Source organism: Mobula hypostoma, chromosome 6, assembly GCF_963921235.1.
Source record: "Mobula hypostoma chromosome 6, sMobHyp1.1, whole genome shotgun sequence".
NCBI classification, from domain to species: Eukaryota; Metazoa; Chordata; class Chondrichthyes; order Myliobatiformes; family Myliobatidae; genus Mobula; species Mobula hypostoma.
Genome location: NC_086102.1, coordinates 86,027,027 through 86,047,486, shown reverse-complemented (window position 1 = coordinate 86,047,486; position 20,460 = coordinate 86,027,027). Strand labels below are relative to the sequence as shown.

Sequence of the window (20,460 nt, the reverse complement as noted above, 5' to 3'; positions counted from 1 at the left end):
TGTGTCTTCCACCATAAAGACCAACACAAAATAGTCATTCAAAGCTTTGGCCATTTCCTCATTAACCAATATCAATCCCCCCCTTCTCATCCTCCAAGGAACCTAAGTTCACTTTAGCCCCCCTTTTCTGCTTTATATAATTACCAAAACTTTTACTATCAGTTTTTATATTTTGTACTCATTTATTTTCATAATCTATCTTCGCTTTCTTTATTGCTTACTTAGTGGTTCTTTGTTGCTTTTAAAAGTTTCCCAATCATTCAGTTTCCCACTATTCTTGGTGACTTTGTACACACGAGCATTTAGTTTGATGCCTTCTTTTATTTCCCTAGATATCCAAGGCTGGCTCTCCCTATCCTTACCGTCCTTGCTTTTACCTTTTGTTGAGCACAGTGAAAAATCTCTTTGAAAGTCCTCCACTGTTCCTCAACCATCCCATCATATAGTCTGTGTTCCCAGTCTACATTAGCTAAATCCTCCCTCATCCCATTGTAGTGTCCATTGTTTAGGACCAGGAGCACTTCAGGGAAATCAGGAACAACAAGCAGAACAGATTCAGAGGAAAATGGAGGAGTTTAAGTTGCAAAGAGAAATCACAGCCAAGATGGCCAGAGTTAAAGTGCTAAGGGCTTCAAGTGCTGTGAGTGCCAAACGTGCTCCAGCAGGGCAGTCCTATGGTGAGGGTTCCTATGTTGACATGGAACAGAGAAAATCCAGCATACTTGATGTCAATGTGGATACACCTGAAAATCAAAAATCTATCAGCCACGAGTTTGAACCCCAAGGGGTGCTCACTGATAGCCTGCACCAAGGAGGTACTCTGAACCTAAGCCATATCCGATAGCACAAAGTGCCTCTGAGAACATTGACTTACAGTATGGTGACAGTTGTGTTTCAGGTGATAAAGGTCTAAGTGCTGTGCTGGAGGCCATAAGGATGCAAAAAGAAATAACAGACATAGTGATGCAACAACCATGCATTGCATCTCCGCCTAAAACAGAGATTCAAATCTTTGATGGTATCCTTTGCAGTTTCATTCACTTATGGGGGCTCTGAGTCTGTCCGAAAACCTCGAGCCTCCAACCAGCCCTTTGACACCGAGCACCGAGCACTTCAACTCCGTCCCAGCCGCCGAGCAACAAGCAAAGCTGAGGATTTGGGGCCTTCCCCTCCGGAGATTCTGGATCACACAGTAACAGCAGCAGCGAAAAGCGCATTTCAGAGGTTTCTCCAGATGTTCCTCTGTTCTCTGACATCTTTCTCCATCAAATCAGGATTGTGCACGGCACCCTACTTGTCAGATTACAGATATCATTCACCGGAGTGGCTGCGCAAGCTGCGTCGTGCAACCATCTTCTATTTAATTAAATTGGACCTGAAGTTTGATGGCAGGCATTTACCTCTACAGGTATCAGCAAATTCAAGAACCCCTCACGAACAGAGACTTGATTGCAAAACTCAGTTGCTTTCTGGTGTGTTTCAAAGTCGGAGTTCTTGAATTCCAGCAGCCGAACACAAACTTGCTGCAAACCCTCAACATCATGGAGTAATCTGCTTGTTGAACATGTTATCTATGGCACAGGGACAAAAAGCCATTCATATGAATGAGAAAATCTATGGCTCTGAAGCAGAGTGTAAATATGATAATTCCATTGCTGTTAACAATTCTTAAAGTTTTTCTAATGTTTCAAGTGATTTAGTCATTTAGTTTTTGAACATTCTTAAATATTACTAGCATTTAGAGTTATTTAAAGACCTTTATTGGAAACTCTGGTATTGTGTCTCTCAAATTTTTTCAAAGTATTTTCAAATAGGAGGTTAAGGAGGTTTGATTTGTTATCTAACGCTCTAATAAACTTTTACAGATGTACTGTTGTAAGTATCCTGACTGGTTGCATCACGACCTGGTACAGCAATTTGATTACACAGGAATGTAAGAAACTGCAGAGAGTAGTGGAATCTGCTCAGTACAGCATTGACACATCCTTCCCCACCATTGGTAGTATCTAGACACTCCTTCTTGAGGGAGTAGCTTCTCGAGGAGCCACTCTTTCAAGAAAACAACATCTGTCTTCAAAGATACCCACCATCTGGGTTATGCCGTCTTTACACTGCTACCTTCGGGCGGGAGGTACAAAAGCCTGAAGTCCCACACCACTAGATTCAAGAACAGCTTCTTCCCTTCAACTGTTCAGTTCTTAAATCAACTGTCACAGCCCTCATCATGACAGTTTAGCCACATGATGACCACTTTTACCAGTTCGTACTAAAATAGATTTTTTTAGTTATTTGTGGTTTAGAATTTTGGTTATTTGTCATTTGACAAGGTTCCACACGGTAGGCTTATTCAGAAAGTCAGAAGGCATGGGATTCAGGGAAGTTTGGCCAGGTGGATTCAGAATTGGCTTGCCTGCCGAAGGCAGAGGGTGGTGGTGGAGGGAGTACATTCAGATTGGACGGTTGTGACTAGTGGTGTCCCACAAGGATCTGTTCTGGGACCTCTGCTTTTCATGATTTTTATTAACGACCTGGATGTGGGGGTAGAAGGGTGGGTTGGCAGGTTTGCAGACAACACAAAGATGTTGTGGATAGTGTAGAGGATTGTCAAAGATTGCAGAGAGACGTTGATAGGTTGCAGAAGTGGGCTGAGAAGTGGCAGATGGAGTTCAACCCGGAGAAGTGTGAGGTGGCACACTTTGGAAGGACAAACTCCAAGGCAGAGTACAAAGTAATGGCAGGATACTTGGTAGTGTGGAGGAGCAGAGGGATCTGGGGATACATGTCCACAGATCCCTGAAAGTTGCCTCACAGGTAGATAGGGTAGTTAAGTAAGTTTATGGGGTGTTAGCTTTCATAAATCAAGGGATAGAGTTTAAGAGTCGTGCGGTAATGATGCAGCTCTAAAAAACTCTGGTTAGGCCACACTTGGAGTACTGTGTCCAGTTCTGGTCACCTCACTATAGGAAGGATGTGGAAGCATTGGAAAGGGTACAGAGGAGATTTACCAGGACGCTGCCTGGTTTAGAGAGTATGGATTATGATCAGAGATTAAGGGAGCTAGGGCTTTACTCTTTGGAGAGAAGGAGGATGAGAGGAGGCATGATAGAGGTGTACAAGATAATAAGAGGAATAGATAGAGTGGATAGCCAGCACCTCTTCCCCAGGGCACCACTGCTCAATACAAGGGGACATGGCTTTAAGGTAAGGGGTGGGAATTTCAAGGGGGATATTAGAGCAAGGTTTTTTACTCAGAGAGTGGTTGGTGCATGGAATGCACTGCCTGAGTCAGTGGTGGAGGCAGATACACTAGTGAAATTTAAGAGACTACTAGACAGTTATATGGAGGAATTTAAGGTGGGAGGTTATATGGGAGGCAGGGTTTGAGGGTCGGCACAATGTGGGCCAAATGGCTTGTACTGTGCTGTACTATTCTATGTTCTATGTAGAACATAGAACAGTACAGCACAAGAACAGGTCCTTGGCCCACAATATTGTGCCAACCCTTCTAATAAGCAAATTTAAAAAAAAACATCCAGAGGCTAATCTTTCCTACCTACACCATGACCCTATCCTTCCATCTTCCCCACGTCCAAGTGCCTATGTATTTGCCTCTACCACCATAGCAGGAAGTGCATTCCAGGCATCCAGCACTCTCTGAGTAAAAATCATACCCCCACATCCCCCTCGAACCTACCCCCTCTCACCTTCAATGCAAGCCTTCTGATATTAGACAATTCAACCCCGGAGAACAGATACTCCCTGTCCTCTATACCTATACATCTCATAATCTTATAGATCTCTATCAGATTTCCCCTTAGCCTCTGCTGCTCCAGAAAAAAATAACCCAAGTTTATCCAGGTTCTTGTGATAGCACATACCCTCTAAGCCAGGCAGCATCCTGGTAAACCTCTTCTGCACCCTTTCCAAATCCTCAACATCCTTCCTATAGTGGGGCAACCAAAACTGAATGCAATACTCCAGATGTGGCCTAGCCAGACTTTTATAAAGTTGCAACCTAACCTTTTGACTTTTGAACTCCATGCCTCGACTAATAAAAGCAAGCCTCTTTAATCACCCTATCCACCTGTGTAGCCACTTTCAAGGAGCTATGAACTTGGATCCCAAGACCTCCCTGATCAGCAACATTGTAAGGATCTTGCTTTTAACAGTGTACTGTCTCATTGCATTTGCCCTACTAAGGTGCAACACCTCACATTTATCTCAGTTCAACTCCATTTGACATTTCTCTGCCCATGTCTTCAACTCGTCTGTATCACACTGTATTCTTTGCTAGTTTTCTATACTATTCAAAACTCCACTAATCTTGGTATCAATGACAAATTTGCCTATCCACCCATCTGCATTTTCATCCAGGTCATTTATATACATACATCACAAACAGCAGAGGTCCTAGCACAGATTCCTGCAAAACACCACTCATTACAGACCTCCAGCTCGAATGAGCTCATTCAACCACTATCTCTCTGACTTCTATGTGCAAGCCAGTTTGGAATCCAAACAGCCAATTTTCCATGGACCCTTCTTAGTTCCTGCCTAATGCACTTGTAATTTGCCCTACTCCAATTTAAAACTGTCCTGCAAGGACCATACCTAGCTATTCTGAAAGTTGAGGAGTTGTGGTCACTGTTCTCAAACTGCTCTTGTAAAAATTGTGTGTAATTTATGTTTTTTGTGAATGCTTTTTATCTGATGTTACGTGCCTGTGATGATGATTCATTCCACCAATGCATATATGCACTTGTGCATATGACAATAAACTATATGGACTTTAATTTGAATTCTCTTCCTATCTCTCGTCATCTAATTTTTTCAGTATTGCTTTCCATTCTTTTCTCCACAAAAGCAATCCTTGCTTCCTCCTAAATATAAACAACAGAAATTCTGCAGATGCTGGAAATTCAAGCAACATACACCAAAGTTGCTGGTGAACGCAGCAGGCCAAGCAGCATCTATAGGAAGAGGCGCAGTCGACGTTTCAGGCCGAGACCCTTCGTCAGGACTAACTGAAGGAAGAGTGAGTAAGGGATTTTGCATCTCCCCCTCCCCCTCCAGCTTTCAAATCCCTTACTCACTCTTCCTTCAGTTAGTCCTGACGAAGGGTCTCGACCTGAAACGTCGACTGCGCCTCTTCCTATAGATGCTGCTTGGCCTGCTGCATTCACCAGCAACTTTGATGTATGTTCCTCCTAAATATTCTGTGTTTGATTTCTTGATTGTAGCATTATATTGAGATAACTAAAACTCAAAACTTTAGATATCTGCTAGGTAATTTTCTTGCATTCTCTATTTAGAGAACAGTTCTTAAAAGTGTGACACAAAAATAGTATGATCAAAGAAGCAGCAGCTACCTGCAAGAAGCAAATTTGCTTTAAAGTCACATCAATTATTCATCCAGTTTTGGTAAATTGAGGACCCCTAAACAAACCTACCCCTCGCACATCAAGTCTGCAAGTAAATGGAGATTTTGAGATGATGTTTTAAGAGGATAAGTGAGTCAAAAGTGCAGACTTTATGGTTATGAAGTAGAAATACCCTCTATTCCAGTGAAGTTTTGAGTGGCAGGGATAGTGTATCATGAGTAATCCAGTTATGTATTGGTTTTTAACAATCCTTGGACAAACATATTAAGGATCTGGAAACATTTGGATCCTTAGTATATGTGATAGATAATGTGTTTTTTCCCCAGGAATATAGAAGCATTGTGGCATTCTTATCTTAAATGTCCTCATGAGTCACTTCAGTGACAAATTGACATTCTCATCATAGGGGAAGAATGTTGTGTATATAACATGTAATGAATATTTTTTTTAAATGAGTGACATATGGTCAACAATTATTTTGAGTTTCCATTTCCAGTTGGTTTCTAAGATACACTGCTTCATCATTTGTTATGAAACAACTCTTTAAAGACTATAAAGACAAGTAGGTAAAAGGACAATCGGGTAAGTTTTCACTGAATTAGAATTCATCTTGTGGAGGCATATTTTTCAGAGTTTCATGTTCAACCCATTTTATTTTCCCTACAAATCTAGCAAAGTTGTAGCTCTAGGTTCTGTCTGCAAAATTACCATAGTGGTGGTTGTTTTGAATTTCTTTCATTTCTTGTGTGGTTTTGTTCATCTGACAGGCACAGATATGATGGTACATATTATGAAGCAATGTTACCATTCATTTTGGTGTAATGACTAGACTCACAGCACATCAAGGCTTGAAAAATCATCTCCAGGATTTTGATGTTTTGCACCATGATGGTGTTTCCTGGTTCTTGCTACTGTAGATCTATATATCGTGCTAAACCAGGACTTCAATGGTGAACCTTGATCTTGCATTCCTCCCCCACATTGCAAAATTAAGAAATGTGCTGTTTCCACTAGGAAAATAAGTAGAGGTACACATAATTCTGTGCATATAGTATAGTTTAACTGCACATTAGATTCTCTTGTGAATTCAACATCTCCTATCTATGTCACCATGGACAATGAAGGACAATGCAATTGTGCAAAATATAAAGCATTAGGTTAGGGTTTCAAGAGAGATATTTATAAAAATTCTGGGTTTATCCGATCAGAATACTATGGTAGTTCTGGACATTGTCCGCTCTGGACTACCGGGACTAAATTGCTTAGAACAAAAATACAAACTAGAGTGGTATTCCTTGAAATTTGAGCAGTTAACAGATGATTTGATTTAACATTGCAACACCTGAAGAAGCAATTGATAATTGGCTAATTGTATTGACCTAGGTGAGCGATTCATAAGGGGATCACAGTCATTCAATCTCTTGCCGGTAGTGAGGTACATACAGGTCTTCCAAGACCCTGTCCTAAGTCTGGGATCCTGGTGCCTCTGTCAGTCCATTCTATCACTGCACTCATGCAGAGCTCCATCATTATGCTGCTGAACTTTTCTGTGGTCCTAAGCCAGTCAAATGTCTTGTGGGATCAGAAACCCAATTCAATTGAATTGGGATTCCCAACCTGGTAAATGGGAAGATAAAATTCAGTTCAATTAATTTGATTCTTATTTTGATATTTATAATTATTTATTTGTGTTTAATGTTTTAATCAATTATAATGAATTTATATTTTTAGCTATTTTTCAAGTCCATGATAAATTAATTTGATTGTTTTTTAGATGTCAATATACATCATAAACATTTAATAACACTAATGAACTCAACCTTTTATGACATAGAAAAAGCTCTATGCCTTCCCCCACCGTCCTCGGCCTCCTTTATGCTTTCAGCTGTCAGAACATTCTGGATATCAGATTTATCAATATGCTAATCAAATTCCAGTCACGACTGATATGTCACTTCCCCTTACTGTTTGACTCTAGGATTGGGAAATCTGGGGCAATTGGACCAATGCTATTGTACCTGGTTAATACAGGCATGATGAGATGGCAGACAGCAGATCCAGGTAGTGTGACAAATTGGATACTTAGGGTTAGAGGGGTTTTATTTAAAACACAGAGCTATACCTTTCAATAAAGATAAGTATTTGTATATGTGGAAGTTGATAGGTATTTAGCACGCTGCTTGAAAACCCAATAGATGCAACATCAGTTATTAATTTCTAACTTTTAAAACTTAAAATTTTGTTAACTGGAAGTATTAAATGGCATGTGGGAAAATCCAAAATATAATGCTAGGCTTATTCATTGGTTGAATGCCCATGCAAAGGTAGAACATGGGCTTTGTAACATATTCCTCTTCCCATGATTGATGGAATCTAGTTCAGTTTTGAAAAGTAATAGAACAGTGGGCTTGATAACAATTAACATAAGCTTACCAAATATGGTAACATTTTCTCTTTGTTTATCAAAAAACCATAAGATACAGGAGCAGAGTTAGGCTATTCAGGCCATTGAGTCTGCTCTGCCATTCCGTCATGGCCAATTTCCTTATCATCCCCATTTTCTTGCCTTCTCTCCATAACTGATGCTCTTTCTAATCAAGAACCTATCAGCCTCTGCTTTAAATATACCCAATGATTTGGCCTCCACAACCATGTGTGGTAATGAATTCCATAGATTCACTTCTCTCGGGATGTCCTTCCATTCCGAGGCAGTGCACTGTTGACCTAGATTCTTCCACCATTGGGAACATCCTCTCCACATCCACTCTATCTCAGCCATTCAATATTCAATAGGTTTCAAGGACATTTTCCCCCTCAGTCTTCTGACCTCCAGTGAATACATGCCAGAGCCATCAAATGCTCCTCACACATTTACCCTTTCATACCTGTGATCATTCTCGTGAATCTCCTCTGGACTCTCTCCAATGCCAGAATACATATTCTTATATAAAGTACCTAAAACTACTCAATAAATTACATGTGCGGTCGGACAAATGCCTTACAAAGTCTCAGCATTACATCCTTGCTTTTAAATTCTAGTACTCTCGAAATGAATGCTAACATTGCATTTGCCTTACTCACCACCAACTCACCCTGCCAGTCAACTTTTAGGGAATCCTGCACTAAGACTCCCAAGTCCCTTTACACCTCTGATTTCAAAATTCATTCCCCATTTAGAAAATAGTCTACACCTTTATTCCTTCCACCAAAGTGCATGTCCATACACTTTCCCAGACTATGTTAAATCTGCCATTTCTTTGTCCATCTCCTAATCTGTACAAGTGCTTCTGCAAACTTCCTGCTTCCTCAATACTACCAACCCCTTCAACTATCTTTGTATAATCCACAAACTTGGCCATAAAGATATAAATTCCATCAAGAAGGGTCTGAGCCGTCTCTACTTCCAGAGGAGACTGAGGTCCTTTAACATCTGTCAGACGATGCTGAGGATGTTCTACGAGTCGGTGGTGGCCAGTGCTATCATGTTTGCTGTTGTGTGCTGGGGCAGCAGGCTGAGGGTAGCAGACACCAACAGAATCAACAAACTCTTTCGTAAGGCCAGTGATGTTGTGGGGATGGAACTGGACTCTCTGACGGTGGTGTCTGAAAAGAGGATGCTGTCCAAGTTGCATGCCATCTTGGACAATGTCTCCCATCCACTACGTAATGTACTGGTTGGGCACCAGAGTACATTCAGCCAGAGACTCATTCCTCCGAGATGCAACACTGGGCACCATAGGAAGTCATTCCTGCCTGTGGCCATTAAACTTTACAACTCCTCCCTTGAAGAGTCAGACACCCTGAGCCAATAGGCTGTTCCTGGACTTATTTCCATCTGGTGTAACTTACATATTATTATTTAATTATTTATGGTTTTATATTGCTATATTTATACTCTATTCTTGGTTGGTGCAACTGCAACGAAATTCAATTTCCCTCGGGATCAATAAAGTATGTCTGTCTATTTATCTATCTATCCAAATCATTGCAATATAACATGAAAAGGAGTGGTCTCAACACTTATCCCTGCAGAACAGCACTAGCCACCAGTAGCCAGGCTGAAAAGGCCCTCTTTTTTTCCACACTTTGCAGTCTGCCTGTCAGATATTTTTCCGTTCATGCTTGCATCCTTCCTGTAGAAGAGCGATGAGGAAGAATTTCTTTAGCCAGAGGTGGTAAATCTGTCGAATAAGTTGCCAGGTGCCTGTGGAGGTCAAGTCACTGGGTATATTTAAGGCAGGGCTGATAGGTTCTTGACTAGTCAGGGCATGAAAGTTATGGGGAGAAGGCAGGAGAATTGGGTAGAGAAGGAAATAGATCACCCATGATGAAATGGCAGAATAGATTCGATGAGCTGAGTGGCCTAATTCTGCTCCTATATCTTATGATCCTGTGGTCCAATACCATGGGCTCTTGTTTACCAGCCTCATGTGCAACACCTTGATAAAGGCCTTCTAAAAATCCAAGTAACCAACACCCACAGATTCTCCTTTGTCTATCCTGCCTATTATTTCTTCAAAAATTCCAACAGATTTCAGTCAACATTTCCCTTTAAGGAACAATGTTGACTTTGACTCATGTGCCTCCAAGTACCCCAAAAACTCACCTTTAATAATGGATTCCAACATCTTTCCAGCCACAGAAGTCAGGCCTAAAACTTCCTGTCTTTTGCCTGCCTTCCTTCTTAAAGGGTGGAGTAACATTTGCAATTTTCCAGTCCTCCTGAACCATTCTATTCTTAGAAAATAAGAAATAGAAACAGGAGTTGGCCATCCAGCCCATTGAGCCTGCCCCTGAAAGACAACTAGTGATTCTTGAAAGATAACTACTACTAATGCCTCCACAATCTCTTCAGCTACCTATTTCAGAACCCAGCTGTGTAGTCCATCCAGTCCATGTGACTTATCTATGTTCAGACCTTTCAGCCTCCCAAGCAAATTCTTCTTCATAATTGCAGCTGCACTTATTTCTGCCCCCTAATGCTCTCAATTTCTGGCATTCTATTAGTGTCTTAGACAGTGAGACTGGTGCAAAAAATATTGAGTTTATTGGCCATTTCTTTGTCCTCCATTACTACCTCTCCAGCATCATTTGCCAGTGTCCAATGTACACTATGGCCTCTCTTTTACTCTTTATACATCTGAAAAATATTTTGATACCCTATTTTATATTATTGGCTAGCTTACCTTATTTTTTTAACCTTTCCTCTACTTATTGTTTTAGATGCTTTCTATTGGTTTTTGAAGGCTTCACAGTAATTTTTTGCTATATTTAATATCCCCTCTTTTGCTTTTATGCTGCCTTTGACTTCCCTTGTCAGCTTCAGTTGCCTCATCCTCCCTTTAGAATGTTTTTTCTTCTCTGGGATGAATTGATTCTGTGCCTTCCAAAATACTCCCAGAAACTCCAGCTATTGTTGTTCTGCTGTCATCCCTGCAAGTGTCCCTTTCCAATCAACTTCTCTCACATGCCTCTTTAGTTCCCTTTACTCCACTTATAATGCAAATACATCTAGTTTGGCTTCCTTTCAAACTGCAGGGTGAGTTCTTTCATATTATGATCATGGCTCCTAAGGGTTCCTTAACCTTAACTCCTTAATCAAATCTAGTTCATTACACAACACCCAACCCAGAATTGCCTTTTCCCTAGTGGGCACACCACAACCTGCTCTAAAAAGCCATCCTGTGCAATTTAAAACTAAACTGTTTTTACAAGTTCTGTCATGTCATGTGGCCTGAATTTGAAAGACCATAACATCCGTCATATTCATCATCTGAATGTTTAGGAATATTACTCAGCTCTCACGGTTTATTCACATTCCAGGTAACTACATGCAAAGTATCTAGAATTGACCTTCGTACATAAGGCTATCTAATAATGTAGTCTTTATTACAAGGTAGGTATTTAAAACAATTAGTGCTTTCAAAAGGAAAGAATAATTTAACTTCATGTTCAAAACCACAAGTTAGTATGTTGGAATTTATACCCAGTTTTATTATTTTGGTTGTTGACAGCGTATGCTGACACTCAAAGAACCTCTGTGTCCTTGTACAAGTGGTAACAGCATTGAGAGATAACAAAGAACTTGGTGTAAAGCAGTCCATTGGTTCTGCCAAACTACAGTGATTCCAAAAACATTCAGATAATTATAGATCTTTATCATTTGTCTTTTCACACATCTCTTTCAACATATTTCCTGATAAAGAATTGTATGAGTGACACAAAATGAACCTTAGTGGGATAACCAACCATGGTCCTAACAATAAAGAAATAGGTGATTCTTGCAACGAACATTATTCCAGGATATATGAAATGCTAGAATTCAGACAGTCACAGAGTGACTGCAGGAAATTCTGAAGAGGGAGAGTGAATATCTTGTGGTTATAGTACATATCAGCACCAAAGACATATATAAAGGGGATGAGATTGTGCAAGCTGAATATAATATAGAGATAAATTAGAAAACAGTATCTCAAAAATGATAACATTTTTACAACTGCAAATGCTGGAAATACAGCTTTTCAGTCATGGTTTTTATATTCTGTGTTTTTGCCTGCTCTTTCTCATTTTTTTTTGTGTGAGGGGAGGGGGATTGGGGGTTGATGTTCTTGTTGCATTCTGTGCGGGGGTGAGGGTTGTTGCAATTTCATTAATTTTGTTTTGTGCAGGGAGAAGGGGATTTGGTGGCTAAGGTTCTTGAATCATTTTGTATGAGGAGATAAGAGTTTGGGGGGTTGATGATCATTTTTATTTTTTTTGTGCGGGAGGGGGTTGCTGTTTTTCTCTAAACTGACTTCTGTGGTTTTTCTGTGTTTCATGGCAATCTGGAGAAGGCGAATCTCAGAGATGTATACCGCATACATACTTTGATAATACATAAACCTTTGAACATATGACACTCACCAGATCAGGCATCATCTGGAAAAAGAATCAGACTTAATGTTTTGCATCTGAAACCCTTCTTCAGAACCAGGCTACAGAAGAAAAACAAGTTAGTTTCTATTACAGAGATGATGGAGAGGGATGGATAGTACAAAGGGAATATTACTGATCAGGTGAGATCAAAGAGGATAATGTGGCAGTTAAAGGCTTCCGTATCTGTATTAGGTACTGTTAATAGTAGGATTGTGGGACAAAATATTTGATGAACCTGAATGAGATAGCAAGCCAGGGTATTAACAGGGAACAAATAAGCAATGTTGTGGCTACAGCACATCTCTCTGATCAAATTTACACTGATGTTAGAGTCGAGGATGTCACAGAGTGACTGAAGAACATTCTAGAGGCAGATTAACTGCCACATAACCCCATTTGTTCTCACCCTTTGTCCTATGCACTTCTCCCCTACCCTGACACAGTGGTTTCTGCTAGGTAGAGCTTAAACTTAGAACGTAGAAAAATACAGCACAAGTGAAAAGAGGATAGAAATGAAACAGGGAAGAGAAAACAAAAGAAGGCAGGGGAGGAAAAGCAAAGTGCAAGCAGGTTGGTTAATGTATGGGAAGATGGTTGAAAGATGGTAGTATCTAAAAACATTTTTATGGCAGGTTTATAGTTTAATGTGATTATTTCATTATTGATTCTGTTGTTAGCAACTGCACAAAACAAACAGCAGAAACTACAGCAACCAGACATTATAGGAACAAAAGATCCTATGGATCACAAAAAAAACTTTGGATTATCTCTTGCAAAGGTGGGCACCATAGAACATTACAACCCAGTACAGACCTTTCAGCCCACAATATTGTACTGACCTTTTAACCTAGTCTAAGAAAATCTAACCTTTCCCTCCTATATAGCCCTCCATTTTTACACCTACATAGTATCCATGTGCATATCTATTTAATTTTATCATGTTTGGGTCAAGCAGAAAGTTAATGGAGAGCAATGGACCAGTCAACTATGTTGAATACCTTACAAATGAGTCTATGGAAGGAAGACACTCATGTGGTTGTAGCCACAAAGGATGCTGCTGGTAATTTTCACTAGTGTGATCACTATGTTGTAAACAAGGTAGGGTAAACAAAGGGTTAAAATAAGAGCAATGCTTCTAATTACTAGTCAACAACAATGACTTGTATTTCAGATTTCCAGAATCTACTGTGGCAGCAAGTCTGGGTTCTGGAATTTACAGCATCTTTGTTTGGATGTCCATGAACTTTATCAGAGAAATTTCAGAAAATGCCAAGATAAAGAGAAAGAACATGAGCCACATAGGGAGTGTTGGAGAAGTACTTAAGGGTCTGGATGAAAATGATGTGAAACAATGAATAAAGAAGGTTTCAACAGGTTTCAGCAAAACAAGATTAAAGTTAGTTGATGGTTCTGCAAACAATATTACGAGAAGCCTCCTCACCCCCCCAGCATCCAGGACATCTTCAAGGAGTGGTGCCTCAGAAAGGCATCGTTGAGGACTCCCATCACCCAGGACATGCCCTCTTCTCATTGCTACCATCAGGAACAAGGTACAGATGCCTGAAGGCACACACTCAGCAATTCAGGAACAGCTTCCTCCCCTCTGCCACCAGATTTCTGAATGGACATTCAACCCATGAACACTATCTCTCTATTTTCCCCCCTCTTTTTTTGCACTACTTACTTAATTTAACTAGTGAGGGAAAGAGGTAGGGTAAGCAGCCGTCAAAACTGGAATGTGAAGAATGAGGTGGCAGCATTGAGAACTCTGAAGCAAGAGAGTCTAGTGGTCACATAAGCTTAGCCACAGGATGTAACTACTGATGGATAGGAAATAACCTTTGAAGGTAAGCTCTTAGTAAAACAATATGCCAGGGTTTTAAGAGGCTTGACTGGTTTGACCTGGTGGATTAGTGATGGGATCAGTGGTAAGGCAGTAAGGTTTCTGGCAGATGCCTAAGGAGACAGCTAGTGCAATTAGGAAAGGTGAGATTAAAAATAAAGTGGAAGTTGGAGTGCTTGGAAATTCCACAGGCAAGGATTTTTATGGAGAAAGTCAATGGCAGTTTTGAATAGAAAGATTTATCTTCTGCTAAGATGGCCCATTAATAATAATGCATCTTTTTCGCTACTGAACTGTCCTTGTTTCCACTTACATGTAAACATTACAAATAATGCATTCACCGGCAAATTTGATGTGTGTTGCAAATAATAGCATCATAATTTTTGTCTTAAAAGATTAATTTCTCATCCCAAAGAAAAGGTTACTTTCAAAGATGGCATTGGTACTGAAAGTCCAGAGGATTTTATTTCTGAAAAAAGATAAATAAGAACCTCCAGAAATTTGAATGTCCCAGAACATGACACTGAACTGTTGCATATTTGATCTCTGAATTGAACATGAGTTAACGCAGAGAATTGCAATTAGCCTTAAAACCCTTCACAATTAAAACATTAAATAATCAACTTCTGCTTTGCTCTCGTTCCATGATCTCTTGTATTTGATTACTGGGGAGAAGCTCAAATTTAGAAATACATTGTGATATCCCCTACAAATGAATACCCTGAGAGTAGGGAGTGGTGACAGGGCACAGCATGTGTACAGACAGTTTAATTATCTTTATGGAGATGGGAATTTTCCCCTGAATCAGGCCAACACCCTTTCCTTCAAACACTACAATCTAACCTCTCCTTGCTTGAAGACTCATGTACACATAGCATGTGCACGCTTGTGCATACAAACCCACATACTTCTGACTTTGTCTCTAAGACAGCAGGTCCCAAAACATGTTTCCCTGAGGAAGGGTGCCAGGGATTACAAGAAACCTTTAAGGATTTAATAAAGGAGGTAATTTTGTTGAAGAAGCCAGTGTCTTTTCTATCTACATTGCCTCTGATTTCAGCAGACTAGACTTTGTCTATTTGGAAATATGATATTGGGATATAGTGAAACACTCTAGAATAAAGGCTTCTTAATTCCTTTCCTCTTTTGTAGAGTCATAGAGATGTACAGCACAGGGACAAGCCCTTCAGCCCATCTAGTCCATGCCAAAACTATTTAAACAGCCTCCTTCCATCAAAATGGCGAATTGCATAACTAGGACCGTAGATAGGGCTTTAAACTAAATAGCTGGGGGGGGGGGGTGTCACTTAAACAGATTGGAGAAGTATGGATAAAATAAAAGAGAAAAGTGTGGATAAAGATAAAGTAAAAGCAAAAGTTAAAAAAAGAGAAAAGTAAGGGTAGAGTGCAGAAACGTTAAGTGCAAATCAGAATCAGAATCAGGTTTATTATCACCGGCATGTGACGTGAAATTTGTTAACTTAGCAGCAGCAATTCAATGCAATATATAATCTAGCAGAGGGAGAAAATAATAATAATAATAATTAAAACATAATAAATAAACAAGTAAATCAATTACATATATTGAATAGATTTTTTAAAATGTGCAAAAACAGAAATACTATATATTAAAAAGAGTGAGGTAGTGTCCAAAGCTTCAATGTCCATTTAGAAATCAGATGGCAGAGGGGAAGAAGCTGTTCCTGAACCAGACAAAGATTACTAGATTTTAAAAGCACAATGAGTGTAAGTACACTTTATCTGAATACCTGTAGTATTGTAACAAGGTCAGTGAAGGGTATGATTTAGTAGCCATTACTGAAACATGGTTGCAGGGAGGAGAGGATTGGGAATTAAATATCCAAGGATATCAGGTAATACAGAAGGATAGGCAGGAAGGTAAGGGAGGTGGGGTAGACAATAGACAATAGGTGCAGGAGTAGTCCATTCGGCCCTTTGAGCCAGCACCACCATTCACTGTGATCATGGCTGATCATCCACAATCAGTATCCAGTTCCTGCCTTATCCCCATAACCTTTGATTCCGCTATCTTTAAGAGCTCTATCCATCTCTTTTTTGAAAGCATCCAGAGACTTGGCCTCCACAGCCTTCTGGGGCAAAGCATTCCATATATCCACCACTCTCTGGGTGAAAAAGGTTTTCCTTAACTCCGTTCTAAATGGCCTACCCCTAATTCTTAAACTGGCCTCTGGTCCTGGACTCACCCATCAGCAGGAACATGCTTCCTGCCTCCAGCGTGTCCAATCCCGTAATAATCTTATATGTTAGCACACTTAATTAAGGATGAGATCAGGGCGATAGTAAGAGACGACGTAAGATCTAAGGAGCAGAATGTTGAATCTATCTGGGTAGAGATTAGGAATAATAAAGGGAAAAAAATCACTGCTAGGAGTTTTCTATCGGCCACCGAATAATAACATTACAGTGGCACAGGCAACAAATTGAGAAATATCTGAGGCATGTAAGAATGGAACAGCAGTTATCGTGGGGGCTTTAACTTGCACATAAATTGAGTGAATCAAGTTGGTTGAGGCAGTCTTGAGGAGAACTTCATATAGTGCATATGTGATAGTTTTCTTGAACAGCCTCCTATTGAACCTAGAAGGGAACATGCTATCTTGGATCTGGTCCTGTGCAATGAGACAGGTAAAATTAGCGATCTTGTAGTTAGGGATTCTCTTGGAAAGAGTGATCATGGTATGACTGAGTTTCTCATACAAATGGAGGGTGCAATAGTTCGATCTAAAACCAGTGTATTATGTGTCAACAATGGAAACTACAACAAAATGAGAGAGGAGTTGGTTAGGGTAGACTGGGAACACAGGTTATGGTGGTCAGTTGAGGAACAGTACATGACTTTCAAAGAGATCTTTCACGGTGCTCAACGAAAGTACATTCCAGTTAAAAGCAAGGACTGTAAGGATAGGGAGAGCCAGTCATGGATAACCTAGGAAGTAAAGGAAGACATCAAACCAAAAGCTCATGCACACAAAGTTACCAAGAGTCATGGGAAATTGGAAGATCAAGAAAACTTTAAAAAGCAACAAAGAACCACTAAGCAAGCAATAAAGAAAGGGAAGATAGATTATGAAAATAAATGAGCGCAAAATATAAAAACTGATAGTAAAAGTTTTTATAATTATGTAAAGCAGAACAGCATGGCTGAAATGAATGTAGGTCCCTTGGAGGATGAGAAGGGGGAAATTGATATTGAATAATGAAGAAATGGCCAAGGCTTTGAATGACAATTTTGCTTTGGTCTTCACGGTGGAGGACACATCTAACAGGCTGAAGAGAGATGATATGGATGCAATGGGAGGTGAGGACCTCAATACAATAACTATTATTAAAGAGGTAGTGCTGAGCAAACTTGTGTGTCAAAAGATAGACAAGTCCCTGGTCCTGATAGAATGCATCCCAAGGTGCTGAAAGGAATGGCAGAGGTTATAATAGAGGTTTTGGTGGTAATTTACCAAAATTCTCTAGACTCTGGACAGGTCCTGGCAGATTGGAAGAATGCAAATGTCACGCTACTGTTCAAAAAAGGATGTAGACAAAAGACAGGTAACTATAGGCTAGTTACTTTAACATTTGTGGTTGGGAAAATGCTTGAAGCTATCATTAAAGAAATAGCAAGGCTTCTGGAAAGGCTTCAGGCAGACACATCATGGATTCAGCAAAGACTGGCTCTGTTTGACAAACTTGCTGAGTTCTTTGAGGATGAGTGCAGTGGATAGAGGGGGAACAGATAGATGTTATTTACTTGGATTTGGCGAAGGCATTCGATAAGGTGCTGCATAATAGACTTATCCATAAGCTAAGGATGCATAGAGTTGGGTTAATGTATTAGCATGGATAGAGGATTGGTTATCTACTAGAAAGCAGAGAGTTGGGTTACATGGGTGTTTCTCTGGTTGGTAATCAGTGGGGAGAAGTGTGCCACAGGGGTCGATGCCAGTCCCACAACTGTTCAGGATATTCATTAACGATACTGGAGAAGGGACGAGTGTAGTGTATCTAAGTTTGCTGATGACACTAAATTGAGAGGAAAAGCAAATTGTGCAGAAGATACAGAGAGTCTTCAGAGAGATATAGATAAGAAGTGAATACACAAGGTTCTGGCAGGCGGAGTACAACGTTGGTAAATGCGAGGTCATCCACTTTAGAAGGAAAAATGGAAGATCAGATTATTATTTAAATAGTAAGAAGACTTCCGGTGAAGCACGAGGCAAAATGGCAGCACAGCACTGAGCGCTGACATATAACCCTCCTTTTACAAGTTCTTAATAGACGGTCTTAATACAAGGTTGAGTTGGAGAAAGCTCTAACTAAAGACATGACTTCAAAAAAAGATCCTAATTCAATCGGGAAACAAGATACCACCAGACGACGCGCTAGCGATTCATCCGAGGAAATAGCTATGCTAATAAAGCAAACAATGGCAACGGAAATAGAATCGCTGCAAAATACGGTAGCCCACATGCTAAAGGAGTTGCTGGAAAAGGCTCTCGACTCCATACAGAAGCATAAGACAGAGAATGGCAACATTCTCCGGTCGTTAAAGGAGCAAACGGATATTCACGCTAAAAAAATTAGCGCGGTCTTCAATAAAATAGACAACATTCAGGTTTGCTTACGCAAGAATGAAAAAGTTACTAACTCCTGTCTCGCGGAGGTAACTAAGATATGGAAGAAGCTAAACGACTTGGAGGACAGATCCAGGAGAAACAATTTACCGACAGGCGCTGAGGCGGCGATCCAAGAGGTTGTCTCAGCAGATGCTGCCTAATTGGATTTGAGCGCTCAAGAATTCCCACCAGCACTCCATTGGAGATCGATAGAGCACGTAGGATCTTTTCCAACAACACCTCAAGAACGCAGACCATGGTTTTTAGGCTTCTACGGTACACTGACCGGCAGGCTATCCTGGAGGGTGCGAGAAAAGCCAAACCTACTCTCCCTGATGGCACCCAGCTGTAGTTCTTCGCCGACTACAGCCCCGGCACGATGCAGGAACGGCAGGGATACAAGGAGATCCGCGCTAAGCTTCGGCAGAAGGGGATCGACTCGTTCCTCATATACCCGGCGATTTTGAGAGTGAATATCAAGGGCATGAAGATGTCGTTTAATTCGGCAGAGGAAGCGAAAGAAGCTCTGAAATCATCGGTGCTGGGAGATATGGAAGAAGCCCCTGGGCAAAGTCCACACTCTCCTCGGGAGGAGGTGGAACTGCATTAAGAGCTCGGACCAGCCTGTAAATGTAATCTAATGGGCACGGGCAAGTTAACATCCTAGGTGTGATGTTTTCTGGTCATTCTTTTATTGGAAAGTCATTCGTTGCACCTTTGTATTTAGTTAATTAAGGAGGCAATTTGTTTCTGAGTATTGCAGGTCAGAGTTTTAAGGTGATATTCAATATACCCAAATGTAATACTTCATCAAGAATGAAGCTGAAAAACAAGCAGTTCTTCTGAATAACTTTAGAATTTTATGTCTCCAGCAGACTTGTTTACGTTCCTGGGCACCAGATAAGACGTCACTGGTGCCATCGCTAAGCGACGGTTTCTTGCTGTTGGGGTCTTGATTATGTGTTATACTATATTTGAGACGGAGACGTTTTAATTATAATCCGTCCTGACGAAGGGTCTCGGCCTGAAACGTCGACTGTACCTCTTCCTACAGATGCTGCCTGGCCTGCTGCGTTCACCAGCAACTTTGATGTGTGTTGCTTGAATTTCCAGCATCTGCAGAATTCCTGTTGTTTGCATTTTAATTATATAGGTTAACGGGTTTGTCCAGGTTTCTTTGTTCTTGTCTCTTTGATATGATCGTCTATGAGAACTGCTTTGCCTTTCTAATTTGTTGGTGCTGGAAGGGGGGCGGTTAATGTCAGTGTTCAGTGTCTGACATTGCTAAGTGACCCTCACAGATGTTACAAAGTAAAGGGTTGAATGGGAGGGGTGGTGGGAGGGGGGGTGGGAAGGGGATAACTCAGGGCTCCACCACCAACTTACAACAACAGACCCAGGGGAAGATGAGCAACGCAGATAAATTAGAAAATCTTACTATTGTATCATTTAACGTTAGAGGATTAAACTCTCCCTACAAGCGTTCAAAGGTTTTAGATTTCTTACGCAGAAAGAACATAGATATTGCGCTGTTACAGGAAACACATATTAAACCTAATGACATTCCCAGGATTCAAAACCGCTTTTATAAACCCGTTGTGGCATCAGCTGATGGTACTCGTACGAAAGGAGTTATGATATTAATGAGACATAATATTAATGTATCAATTGA

The 20,460-nt window shown here is 40.5% G+C and overlaps 1 long non-coding RNA gene across 1 annotated transcript; it reads right to left on the bottom strand.

Moving 5' to 3' along the window:
• Window positions 1-654: 654 nt before the first annotated feature.
• LOC134348163 (uncharacterized) lies at window positions 655-20,099 on the bottom strand. Its single transcript, XR_010018367.1, has 3 exons — window positions 18,897-20,099; window positions 12,285-12,355; window positions 655-1,571 (listed from the first exon to the last, which is right to left on the bottom strand). It is a non-coding gene; the product is annotated as an uncharacterized LOC134348163 (long non-coding RNA).
• Between the last annotated feature and the right edge of the window lie 361 nt (window positions 20,100-20,460).